Raw genomic sequence first — 14,268 nt, forward strand, 5'->3', positions numbered from 1 at the left:
GGCTGTTCAGGAGGGCAAGGAACTCTTCCAGAAGAAATTTTCCTTACTTTTAAATCCAAAATTTTGGAAGTACTTTTAACGCACACAACGCGATGTCATGTCGCAAAGAGGTCTTTGATACTTTTAACTGTGTTCACATTACTTACAAAAATATTTAACTAAGAAGAAGGGGATGTTCATCATTTCAGATCTTTACTGAAATAAAGTAGTTATTAATGGACATTCAGTTCAATGTACAATTCTAGGGTTCTGTCATGCAATAAAATAAAACTTTTAAGACAAACATATTATTATTTTATCGATATAATCCACATAATTAAATACAAATGAATTTTTTAATGCTACAGAAAACAGGTCACGGGTGTTACGAAGGCATGGAAAATATCTTGATGATTATACTGCACAACACATTTTTTGCCTCTGCATGATAATAGGTGATTATGACTAATTTTCATACACTGAATTCAGATTTGTCTTTAGTTTTTCTCCATCAAATACAGTTTCTTTTGGGTATCAATTTTCCCCTATTATGGGAATAAGCTTCAGTTCACCTCAAGAGGGAAACATTTTTTTTCTATGTGTATTTTCATCTCTGCGTTTGTGCATCTAATGTTAGCTATCCTAAACAGAAGTCACAATTCTGTCTTGTGCTGCCACCTGGCAAGTTTGCATGAAATTTTGAAGAAAGAGTGTTGGTGCTACACTGTATTGGCAGTTATTATTATACTGTGTGTTGTGCATATTACGATATATGGGTATACTCTATCAGAACATTATGTACAAAACATCTTAGTCTGTGCTGGCGTAAGCTGGCACCAGCACTCCGGGCAACAAAGAGGTTGTGACAAGATCGATAGTAGGCTCAAGCACCTATCAGGAGAGAGGCCAAATAGTGACTCGCAAGCAAAGTGCTGCCAATGCCCTCTTGACTGCTAGTATTTAGACTGCTGCTGTGGACCAGAAGGCCCAGTCAATCACCCAGTGAGTCAACAAGTAGAGTCATCAGTCACAGCCCAATGGGAGTCATAGTTGCAGTTAGCTCAGCCTCTAGCTTGGAGTCAGTCAGTACCTAGCGACCGGGTGGTGTACATAGCAGGGCTTGTACTGCACCAATAGTGAGGCCAACGTGGACTATTACGGAAGAGCTTGTACCGCAACTACTAGCTTAAGTAGCTTTTTTATTCTTATGAATAAAGAACCCTGTTAATATATGCTTGCAGTTGTGTTATAGAAAGAGGATACTGGCCACCAACCAATATCCTCTCCTTGCTTCCCACGGTACAAGCCTGCAGTGACAATGAGACGACAAAAAAACTGGCAAGGAGTATAATTCAGTGCAGATTTTGCTTGCTTCTCTTGTGTTTTACCTTGTAGGGGTGTTCATTTTTCATTGCTAATTGTTGCGTTCTTGCATGTATTCCAGGAGGGGAGCTGCAGAACTAATCAAATTTCTCTTTCCAGATGCTTTGCTTGCTGTTTCTGCTATAACATACTTGCATAAACCATGGCTCCCCGCCCCCTCTACCCCCTACCCCACGCCTCAGCTGCAGACGGCCAGTGTAATGGATCTAGCACAAGCTTTTCAGTTTCAGACCCAACAAACTGCTGCCCTACTAATTATGGTTCAACAACTACTGGCTGCACACGGTGCATCAGCCGCCCAGTAGACAGACGGAACAAGCCCAACAAGTGCCGCTGACCAGCATACCACCATTCCGGCAGTTTAACAACACAGAAGAAGGGTTTGAATACCTGACACAGTTCCAAGCACACTATCAAGTTAATCGTGTTGAAGGTACTGTAAAGCTACAATACTCTTTTTTGATTGCGGGTTCCCCAGTGTTTAGGTTAGTACAAAAGCTATTCCCAACTGCGTCTCCCAACGAACTCAGTTATGACCAAGTAATCACTGAATTAACCAAATACTATGACCGGCAAGTTCAAGTAGCTGCAGCCAGATAACATATGTACTGTCTGTGGTACATGGAATTAACAGGCATGACTACGAAGTGTAAATTTATGTGTAATTGTGACAAGTTTTACAGTGATTTAATGATTAGGGATGCAATGACATTCAGTGTCCCAGGTAGTAGAATATGGAAACAGAGCCTCAAGTACTCTGATCCACCACTTCCTCAAGTATTGCAAATCTTAGAACAATATGATATGAGTGCCATAGCGGTCAGTACATTTGACCAGACCCTGATTTGTTGGGTTGAGTCGCCCCTTGCTCACGACAACCCCAAGCAGCCACAACGACGAGCGTGTACATAGCCGCACCGACAGCCACATAGACATGTAAACAGGCCTGTGAATTTAGTTAAGTCTTGCACTAGATATTTTGCTCGCCATAAAAGACAAGACTGCCCATCACATAATGCAGCATGTTCCACAATTTGGAAAACAAGACCATGTCAAAGCATTTTTTTTTCAACGGCACAAAAATGCCAATTTTGCCCGTTGTCAGAAAAAACAGGCTCATGAACGTGCAGTGAATGTTGTTTTCTAAACCTTGAACAGGTTCTGACCAGAGTAAGATTAAGGTTGTGCCTCCTTCTTGCGCTAGTGCTGTGCAATGACGTTCAAAAGAACTATTTGTCTCGTTACAAATTGCTGGCCATTGTGTGAGTTTCCAGTTAGACATAGGTGCCTCAGTGTTGAAATCAAAAGACAATGAGAACATTTTCGGTTTAGATGCCTTTGATTTGTTTGGCTTGAGCATCCACAACAATGTACTATCAGTCTCTACATTGGTGCCAAAAGACAATGTCGCTAGCTTGCTTAAAGAATTTCCTGAACTATTTTCAGAAGGCATGGGAAAAGCTAATAACTTTGTAGCACATGTTACATTGAAAGACAATGCACAGCCTAAGTTTTTCTGAGCCCGCCCTGTTCCAATAGCTTTAAGAGACAAAGTAGCCAGTGAATTGAAAGAATTGCAAGATAATGGTGTAATTGCTCCCATTCAAACTAGTCAATGGGCAAGTCCTCTTGTTTTGTTGCCTAAGCCTTCTGTTCACATTCGTGTTGACAGTCAACCCACAGACAGTAGTTGAAACTTATCTGTTACCTTGCCCTGAGGAACCCATGGACAAGCTTTGTGCAGGACATTACTTTTCTAAGATAGATTTGTGTGATGCCTACTTGAAAATTCCATTGAATGAAGAATCACAGAAAGTGTTTGTTTTAGATACACACTTAGGACTGTTCAAGTATTTGTGTTTGCCCTTCGACAGTGCTTCCGCACGCGCATTTTTTCAACGTTACTTGGAACAGCTGACTACAAAAGTGCCTATTTGTTCAAAATACTTTGACAATATTGTCATCTGAGGTCATACACCAGAGGAACAAATTGTCAGTTACTCTTTTTCAAGTGTTGTCAGAAGCAGTACTCAAGTACTGTCTTGAAAAGTGTGACTTTGAACTGCAGTACTTAGGTCATGTGATAAACAGATAGGGTGTACACCCCTCCAATCTCACTTGCTTGCAATCCATGATCTGCCTGTTCCTCGCAACATGTCTGAACTGTAGTCAGTACTAGCCAAGATGACATATTACATTCGTTTCTTACTGAACGCCACTCACATCGTGGCTCCATTGCATCGCTTGCGTTGCAAAAATGTATCTTTTGTGTGGACCAAAGACTGTCGAGATGCCTTTCAGAAACTCAGAAATGCTTTGAAACTTCCTGGCAGATTAAAACTGTGTGCCAGACGGAGACTTGAACTCGGGACCTTTGGCTCTCACAGGCAAGTGCTCTACTATCTGAGCTACCCAAGCACGACTCATGTCCCATCCTCACAGCTTTATTTCTGCCAGTACCTCATCTCCTACCTTCCAAACTTTACAGAAGCTCTCCTGAAAGAAAGGATATTGCAGAGGCATGGCTTAGCCACAGCCTGGGGGATGTTTCCAGAATGAGATTTTCACTCTGCAGCGCACACTCCGCTGCACTGCAGCAGGACGCACGCCTTCAGGCCTGGACGTGTGCCCTGGCAGCAGTTTTCCAGAGGATGTTGCTGTTGCTTTGCAGACCCGATGGTGGGGTACAGTCAGGAGTAAACGTCCTCCACAGCTATAGCTCCACCTCCAGGCTCATTTCTACTTCCAGTGTCTTACCTCTCTCCCCACTGTCGTTTGCAGGCTCACTACAAGACAATGGTGCAGCATTTCGGGGAGGGACAAATGTGCTGGCGTAAGCTGGTGCCAGCACTCTGGGCAGCAAAGAGGTTGCAACAAGATCAATAGGTGGCACAAGCAATGTGCCTATCAGGAAAGAGACCAAATACATATTTGCAAGCAACACGCTACCAATGTCCTCTCAACCGTTAGTATTTATATCGCCGCCACAGACCGGAGGGCCCAGTCAGTCATCCGGTGAGTCAACAAGCAGGGTCATCAGTCGCAGCCCGATGGGAGTCACAGTTGCAGTTAGCTCAGAGTCATTCAGTACCTAGCAACCAGGTGGTGTACATAGCAGGACTTGTACTTCACTAGCAGTGAAGCTAACGTGGACTATTATGGAAGAGCTTGTACCACAACAACTAGCTCAAATTGAATAGCTTTATTTCTATGAATAAAGAATTCTGTTAATATATGTGTGCAGTTGTGTTATAGAAAGAGGATACCAGCCACCAAACAACATCCTCTCTTTGCTTCCCACGGTACAAGCCTACAGTGAACGAGATGACACAAAATAGACAATGTGTAAATAACCCCAATACGTTTTGATACATATATGGGGAACATACAGTGAAAAGCCAAAGGCATAATTTTACTGAAGCAGTTAAGATGAGATACAATTTGTATTTTGGCTGCAGTGTTGTGGACCAAGATAAGCCCTTTGCTCCTCACATTTGTTGCGACACATGTGTAATGCAAATAGGATGATCATGCCACTGACAGCTATTTTTCCTCGATCAAAGTGTGGCGCAAACATTATCGGTCTTCTTGCCACGTCAATTCAGGGTAAAACCTCAAGCTTTTGAGGATCGTCTTTGTCAGGAGCAACCGACTTTCTAAACTGCTGTGGCTTTATATAGCCCACAGACAGCTTCTGATTAGTCAGTAATTATGCAGTGTTCTTGCAGATGATGTTGACATTTGCGTTGGTGGCGCTACTACTCCCACTGTAGCATAAACATTGCGACAAATACCTTGCTTCAATACACCACTAAGATTGTACCCGCTGTCACGGATGAAGTTGTTCTCGCACATTCTTATTTCTATAGTCTTGTGTTTGTTTGTGAGGCTGTGCTCAGAAACTGCAGATTTCTCCAGTTATCAATTTTCAATATGCTGTTGATGTTCTGCACAGTGGTTGGAAATGTTATGGATGGACTGACCAAGGTAATTTCTTCTGCACTCACAAGTGGTGTTATAAATCCCAGGATCATGAGGCTGAGACTGTGCTCAAGAGGGTGTAGGATTTCCTTTATCTTGTATCTTGTCTTCCCCGGACTCCACCTATTTTGCTGGATGTAGCGCTGCAGAAAGCAAGGAATTCAATAGTGGCTCACCATTTAAACTTCAACATATTCATGTACTTCAACATTTTCACGTTCCTTTTCTTACAGAATGCTGACTTCATATCACATAACCCATAGGTCGTGTCATACAGCAGGATATCATCAAGAATCTTAGAGCACAAGCTCCTAGACCTCCTAGGTTGTACGGATTACCTAGGGTCACAAGGAAGGTATTTCACTGAAGCCAGTTGTTAGCATTATTGATTCTACTACCTACAGGCTGGCCAAATATCCAATTAAGCTGATGACTTCGATAGTTGACCATTACGAACATCACAAAAAAAATTCATATATTCGTTGAGAAAATTAAACAGATTATAGAGTTGGACCAAGTAATATTTTAGTTAGCCTGGATGTGGTCTCACTATTTAAAAAAGTTCCTGTGGAGGACACATCGAAACTGTTGGCACTACATTTTCGCCATGAAACAATAAAGTTGTTGGCACTACATTTTCCCCATGAAACAATAAAGTTGTTCTGACACGTTATGAAGACCACCTGCTTCTTGCATGGCAGTACATTTTATTAAATGACAGATGGAATGGCTATGGGTTTTCCCTTGTCTCCAATAGTGGACAATTTTTTTACAGAACATTTTGAGGAATATGCGTTAAATTTGGGTCCCCTTTGCCCATCTTTATTTTATTGTTACGTTGACGACACATTTTTGATCTCGCCACATGGCATAGAAGCTCTTGAAGCACTTCCATGAATATATGAACAGTATGCACTCAAACATCCAGTTCAGTGTCAAAACAGAGACAGTGGGAAAGCTGCCGTTTCTGGTTCAACCAAAGTCATACGGACGGCTTGGCCATTCAGTGTATCACAAGCAAAAGCATACTTGGTTGGTTTGTGGGATTAAAGGGACCAGACTGCGTTGGTCTTCGGTCCCTTTTTCCAAATACTAAAAACACCCACAGAGAATAAAAACGAGTAACAGAATAGATCACAGACAACACAGAACAAGAGAGACTTAGACAAAGACCAGACAAGACAAACTAAAATCACACAGAGTGTGACGGTGGTTGGCCGACCATAGAAACAAAAAAGGAAAAGCCAACCACCGAGAAACGCATTAAAAACTCAGATTAAAATCGTAGGCCAATGGCCAGAATCAACACAAAAGAACATAACAAACACTCAGAGTAAACGATAAAAACCCCCTGCCCGAATAAAACGTAAAACTAAGCCAACCATAACAGGGTCATCAGATAAAAGGGCAGGGAGCGTATCAGACAGCGCAAATGTCTGCCTGACCACAGCTAAAAGGGGGCAAGCCAACAAAATGTGGGCCACTGTCAAAGCCGCCCCGCAGCGACACAGAGGAGGGTCCTCTCGACGCAGTAAGTAACTGTGTGTCAGCCGGGAGTGGCCAATGCGGAGCCGACAAAGGACGACTGAATCCCTGCGGTTGGCTCGCATGGATGACCGCCACACAGTCGTCGTCTCCTTAATGGCACTGAGTTTATTGGGCGTGATCCTATTGCGCCATTCAGTGCCCCAAAGCGAGAGAACTTCGCGGCGTAAGACTGCCCACAAATCAGTCTCCGGGAGACCAATGTCCAGGATGGGTTCACCAGTGGCCTGTTTGGCCAGGCGGTCAACATGTTCATTGCCCAGGATACCGACATGACCGGGGGTCCACACAAAGACCACAGAGCGGCCGCAACGGGCAAGAGTATGCAGGGACTCATGGATAGCCATCACCAGACGAGAACGAGGGAAACACTGGTCGAGAGCTCGTAAACCGCTCAGGGAATCGCTACAGATAACGAAGGACTCACCTGAGCAGAAGGATATACTCTAGGGCACGAAAGGTGGCGACCAGCTCAACAGTGTAAACGCTGCAGCCAGCCGGCAAGGAACGTTGTTCGGAATGGTCCCCTAGAGTTAGCGCATAACCGACTCAACCAGCGACCACCGAGCCGTCGGTGTAAACAACTCCAGAGCCCTGATATGTGGCCAGGATGGAATAAAAGTGGCATCGGAAGGCCTCCGGAGGGACTGAGTCCTTCGGGCTCTGTGCCAAATCGAGCCAAAGGCAAGGGCGAGGCACACACCATGGGGGCGTGCGCAGAGGTGCCCGGAAAGGAGGTGGAACTGGGAAAAACCCAAGCCCAGAGAGGAGCTCTTTGACGCGTACGGCGATCGGACAACCCGACCGGGGCCGACGGTCTGGCAGATGGACGACTGACTGCGGGAACAGGACACGGTAATTTGGATGCCCGGGCAAGCTAAAAACATGGGCAGCATAAGCAGCCAGTAATTGTTGGCGTCGTAACCGCAGTGGAGGGACACCTGCCTCCACTAGTATGCTGTCCACAGGGCTGGTGCGGAAAGCACCAGTGGCAAGGCGTATCCCGCTATGGAGAATTGGCTCCAGCACCCGCAACGCAGATGGGGATGCTGAGCCATAAGCCAGGCTCCCATAGTCCAGACGGGACTGGATTAATGCCTGGTAGAGCCGCAACAGGGTAGATCGGTCGGCGCCCCAGCGGGTGTGGCTCAAGCATCTCAGAGCGTTTAGATGCCACCAACACGCCAGTTTAAGCTGCCGGATATGAGGCAGCCAAGTCAACCGGGCATCGAAAACCACCCCCAAAAACCTATGTGATTCCACCACTGAAAGAAGTTCGTCGGCAAGATAAAGCCGCGGCTCCGGGTGGACAGTACGTCGCCGGCAGAAATGCATAACGCAGGTCTTGGCTGCCGAAAACTGGAACCCATGAGCTACAGCCCAAGACTGCGCCTTGCGGATAGCGCCCTGTAGCTGACGTTCAACAGCTGCAATGCCAGTAGAGCTGTAGTAAAGGCAGAAGTCGTCAGCATACAGGGAAGCGGAGACAGAATTTCCCACGGCCGCAGCGAGCCCATTAATGGCTATTAAAAACAGGCAGACACTTAAAACAGAACCCTGTGGCACACCGGTCTCCTGGACGTGGAAGGAACTATATGAGGCCGCGACTTGCACGCGGAAGGTACGAACGACAGAAAATTTCTGATAAAGATCGGCAGAGGGCCCCGAAGACCCCATCCATGAAGTGTAGAAAGGATCTGACGACGCCATGTCGTATCGTACGCCTTCCGCATGTCGAAAAAGACAGCGACCAGGTGCTGACGGCGGGCAAAGGCAGTACGGATGGCCGACTCCAGGCTCACTAGATTGTCGGCGGCAGAGTGGCCTTTACGGAACCCACCCTGAGACGGAGCCAGAAGGCCCCGAGACTCCAGTACGCAATTCAAGCGCCGGCTCACCATCCGTTCAAGCAACTTGCGAAGAACGTTGGTGAGGTTAATGGGACGGTAGCTGTCCACCTCCAGAGGGCTCTTTCCAGGTTTCAAAACGGGGATGACAACGCTTTCCCGCCATTGCGACGTAAACTCCCCCTCAACCAAAGACAGTTGTAAAGATCGAGGAGGCGCCGCTGGCAGTCCACTGAAAGGTGTTTCAGCATCTGACAGTGGATGCCATCTGGCCCAGGAGCGGTATCAGGGCAAGCGGCTAGGGCACTGCGAAATTCCCACTCACTGAATGGAGCATTGTAAGATTCTGGGTGGTGGGTGCGAAACGAAGGCTCCGACGTTCCATCCGCTCTTTAATGGAGCGGAAGGCCAGTGGGTAATTGGAAGAAGCGGAACTAAAAGCAAAATGCTCTGCCAAGCTGTTGGCAATTTCGTCAGAGTCTGTACAAACTGCTCCATTCAGTGAGAGCGCAGGGACGCTGACAGGGGTCCGATAGCCATAGAGGCGTCGGATCTTGGCCCAGACCTACGATGGAGAGACATGGAGGCCAATGGTGGACACATACCGCTCCCAGCACTCCTGCTTGCTTTGGCGGATAAGGCGGCGTGCCCGTGCACGCAGCCGTTTGAAGGTGATGAGGTGTTCAATGCAGGGATGTCGCTTGTGACGCTGTAGCACCCGCCGGCGTTCTTTAATCGCTGCAGTGATCTCAGGCGACCACCAAGGCACAGTCCGCCGCCGAGGGGACCCAGAGGAACGGGGAATGGCAGATTCGGCGGCAGTAACGATGCCGGTGGTGACCGATTGAACCACCACATCAATGTCATCATTAGAGAGAGGCTCAATAGCGGCAGTGGAGGAGAACAAGTCCCAGTCAGCCTTATTCATAGCCCATCTGCTAGGGTGCCCAGAAGAGTGACGCTGTGGTAGTGACAGAAAGATCGGAAAGTGGTCACTACCTCACATGTCATCATGCACACTCCATTGGACAGACGGTAAGAGGCTAGGGCTACAGATTGAAAGGTCAATGGCGGAGTATGTGCCATGCGCCACACTGAAGTGTGTGAAGGCACCATCATTTAAAATCGAGAGATCGAGCTGCGACAATAAATGCTCAACGGTGGCGCCTCAACCTGTTGCCACCGACCCACCCCACAGAGGGTTATGGGCGTTGAAGTCGCCCAATAGCAAGAAAGGTGGCGGCAATTGGGCTATCAGCGCAGCCAGGACATGCTGCGAGACATCACCATCCGGTGGAAGATAAAGACTGCAGACGGTAACAGCCTGTGGCGTCCACACCCGAACAGCGACAGCCTCTAAAGGTGTTTGGAGAGGGACAGACTCGCTGTGCAGAGTGTGAAGGAGATAGAGGCAGACGCCACCAGACACCCTTTCATATGCTGCCCGGTTCTTATAATAACCCCGATAGCCACGGAGGGCGGGGGTTCGCATTGCTGGAAACCAAGTTTCCTGAAGAGCAATGCAGAAGAAAGGGTGAAGGCTGATAAGTTGGCGGAGCTCAGCTAGATGGTGGAAGAAACCGCTGCAGTTCCACTGGATGTTGGTATTGTCCATGGCGGAGAAAGGCGTGACGGGACTGGGAAGGCAGATTACGCCGCTGGGTCACCTGCTGCCTCCGATGGAGCACCCGTGCAAGTGCTATCCATTGCGTCTGAGGGACCGTCGAGATCGAGGTCCTCAGCGGACGCAAGGATCTCCACCTCATTGTCAGACGCACAGCTTTTAGGTAGCGGTGAGTAGGTGCCACCACAGGTGTCTTGGTCTTACGGGTCTTCAAAGTCGTTTTCTCTCGCTGTTCCTTTGGTTGCCGTTGTTGAGAGGGCTTATTGGAGTCAGTCTCCGGGACCGAAGAGGATCGCGAAGCCCGTCGACCAGCGACCTGTGGCTTCTTCAGCCACTGGTTGGTGTCTGCTGTGCTGCTGGTAGGAACCTGGGAAGGGAGTGACCCAAGGGATCCCTTCCGAGCGAGAGAAGCCGAAGAAGACTTACGCTTCTCCGGCTTAGAAGTGGGGACTGGTGTCCCCAGTGGTTTAGTGGGTGCTGCTCCCGAGGTAGATGGTGTGGGAGCAACAGCGAGAGAAGGGGCTCCCATCGTCAAGGGGGCAGGTGAGGTCCTCTGACTCTGAGAGCTGATTGTATGTCTTGCAGCTGAAGGAGCTGGAGCAGGAGTGACAGTGGAGGCATAAGATGACTTCATGCGCACGGGATGTAGCCGTTCAAATTTCCGCTTAGCCTCAGTGTAGGTCAGTCGGTCCAGGGTTTTATATTCCATGATTTTGCGTTCTTTCTGTAAGATACTGCAGTCCGGCGAGCAAGGGGAACAAGGCTCTCCACAGTTGACACAGACGGGAGGCGGAGCACATGGAGTATCGGGATGAGATGGGCGTCCACAATCTCGACATGTGAAGCTCGAAGTACAGCGAGAGGATATGTGACCGAACTTCCAGCACTTAAAGCACCACATCGGGGGAGGGATATAGGGTTTGATGTCACATCGGTAGACTATCACCTTGACCTTCTCTGGTAATGTATCACCTTCAAAGGCCAAGATGAAGGCACCGGTAGCTACTTGATTGTCCCTTGGACCCCGATGAACGCGCCGGACGAAATGTACACCTCGGGCTCTAAATTGGCGCGCAGCTCGTCATCAGACTGCAAAAGTAGGTCCCGATGGAAAATAATACCCTGGACCATATTTAAACTCTTATGGGGGGTGATGGTAACGTTAACATCCCCCAACTTGTCACAAGCAAGTAACCTGCATGACTGGGCAGAGGATGCCGTTTTTATCAAAACTGACCCAGAGCGCATTTTGGACAAGACCTCCACCTCCCCAAACTTGTCCTCTAAATGCTCTACAAAGAACTGAGGCTTCACGGATAGAAACGAGTCACCATCAGCTCTGGTACAGACGAGATACCTGGGCGAATACACGTCACTGTCATTCATTGCCTTTCGTTCCTCCCATGGTGTGGCCAGGGATGGGAACGATTTGGGGTCATAAACGTTAGCTTTAAAATGAGCGCTCGAACGCTTAGAGACTGCTGGTGGCTGGCCGCCAGCGAGAGATGATGTACCACGCTTCATTGCGGGTCATCCGCCCTGATGCCACCTACTCCGATCAAGGGCCCTCCCCACGGGCGCCACCCAGCCGCAGCAATAGCCACCTGGCAGGATGGCCATTGCCGGGAGTCCTGAAGCCCCAGGGAGATGGGCATCTACTCCTTGGCATACGTGGGGAGTTAATGGCGCAGGCATCAGTAGAGCGATCCCTGTGTTGTCAGGGGGCTACAACCAACAGGGTACATGGTGGCCCCACCACAACGGACTGGCTACCGTGCTGGATCTTAGGCGCAAAAATGTCCAAGGTCGTCGTCGCAGTTAAAAGCAACACTGCAGAGTGCAGCGTGGTAATCGCACCCAGGGAAGTATCCTCGCCCAAGAGATGGAAAACGAGTGGGACACCATTGCAACGACGAAAAAGCCGGCTAAAGGTCTCAATGCACAACGGATACAGTGCACCATGTAAGGCGCCCTTCCCCAATTGGCTCGCTCTTCGGAATAATTTAGAAAGATGGAGGTCAAACCCGAGAGGGGACCATCACATAAGGCCGAAACATTTGAGACTCCTTTTAGTCAGCTCTTAGACAGGCAGGAATACCGTGGGCCTATTCTAACCCCCGAACCCGCAGGGGGGCAAAAGCATACCAATTTCCATCTTAACATCTAAAGTACAAAGAGAGACTACGGGTAACGTGGTATGAAGTCAGCGTTCCCCAAGAAAAGGAAATGTGAAAATCTTGAACGTTCACATGATGAGCCACTGATTGCAATCCTTCCTTTCTGCGGCACTACATCCAGCAAAATAGGTAGAGTCCTGAGTAGACAATCTTTAAGATCTAGTTTCCGACCTCCTAAGAAGATAAAGGTGATGCTGCGCTCTGTTAAGGACATTCTTGTCTCTGGATCCTTGGGATTTATAACCTCCCTTGTTATTGTGGAAGCAGTTACAGTCAGTCAGTCCGCCCGTACAGTTTCCAACAGCTGAGCCAACATCAACGGCATGCTACAAATCAAAGACTGGAGAAATCTGCAATTGCTGTGCACAGCCTCACAAACAGATACAAAAATATTGTTTGACAAAACAAAAGTTCTGTCGCACACTCCCACATTTGTGATTAAAGAGGCTGTGGAAATAAGAATGTTTGAGAAGAATGTCACCCGTAGCAGCAGATACAATCTTAGCAGTGCACATAAGCAAGCTCTCCTTGCAGAGAAGACCCAGAGATATTCATTTCAATGTTTAGTGCATAGGTGTGTTATCTGTAACAGCACTGCATAATTACTGACCAGTTAGAAGCTGTGTATGGGCTATATAAAGCCACCACAGTAACAGTTTAAACAGTCAGTTTAAAGCCACCACAGCAGCAGTTTAAACAGTCAGTTGCTACTGACTGAGACAATGTAGTTAATCGTTGAAATCTCAAATTTTTATCCCGAACTGTTGCTGCGAAAGTCCAAGAATGTGTTATACAGTATAGAGATGGTGTCCAACTGCAGCAGCAACCAGCAAAGCAGGGTTCAGATTTGGAGTATTTGCCAGCAAAATCAACCACCTCACTGCATTACCCAGGGAAAACTTAAAAACCTCCATAGGGACAACTTAGCAAGCTCTGTAGGGACTCGAATCTGTCACAGGCGCAATCTGAGTTTTTGGCTTCGCAACTGCAAGGTGTTAAAGTGACTTCATATAGAAGGTTCCAGAGTGAGTCTCAAATGTCTTTTCCTACAAAAGTTTGTGTATTATAGTGACACCAATCATTAGTTCGGAGAACTGTGTCATGTCCACAATTCTGACGAATGGAGACTCTTATTGATTCCTTCAAAACAAGTTCAAGGGCAGTCCTCCATAATTTCAGTCAGATACAGTGGTACCTCACTTAATGACCATTTCCCAGAATGCGCAATTCAAATAACTAGCAAAACAAATTGTGAAAAAGTGACTCCTTTAATGAGTGATGTTTTGCATAACGAGTGATGATGATTTAGTGTGACATCACCAGCCATTCATGCTTGGCGGGAGACACATTCAGTAATATGAACACCTTTCCTTCAGTCTGGGAGGAGGAGGAGGAGGAGATTAGTGTTTAACGTCCCGTCGACAACGAGGTCATTAGAGACAGAGCGCAAGCTCGGGTGAGGGAAGGATGGGGAAGGAAATCGGCCGTGCCCTTTCAAAGGAACCATCCCGGCATTTGCCTGAAGCGATTTAGGGAAATCACGGAAAACCTAAATCAGGATGGCCGGAGACGGGATTGAACCGTCGTCCTCCCGAATGCGAGTCCAGTGTGCTAATCACTGCGCCACCTCGCTCGGTTTCAGTCTGGGTTCAGCGCTCATTCTGTTAACCTTAGTGCAGCATGTGATCACACATTTTTTCTAAACTTGTGTTCACACAGTGTTTTTTTGTGT

General features: G+C 47.6%; 1 protein-coding gene across 3 annotated transcripts in view; it reads right to left on the bottom strand.

The window, feature by feature from the left end:
• Positions 1-14,268, bottom strand: part of LOC126259706 (helicase domino) — a 444,931-nt gene that overhangs the window by 118,953 nt on the left and 311,710 nt on the right. The gene's annotated exons all lie outside the window — the stretch shown is intronic.

Source organism: Schistocerca nitens, chromosome 1 (assembly GCF_023898315.1).
Source record: "Schistocerca nitens isolate TAMUIC-IGC-003100 chromosome 1, iqSchNite1.1, whole genome shotgun sequence".
Classification (NCBI taxonomy): domain Eukaryota; kingdom Metazoa; phylum Arthropoda; class Insecta; order Orthoptera; family Acrididae; genus Schistocerca; species Schistocerca nitens.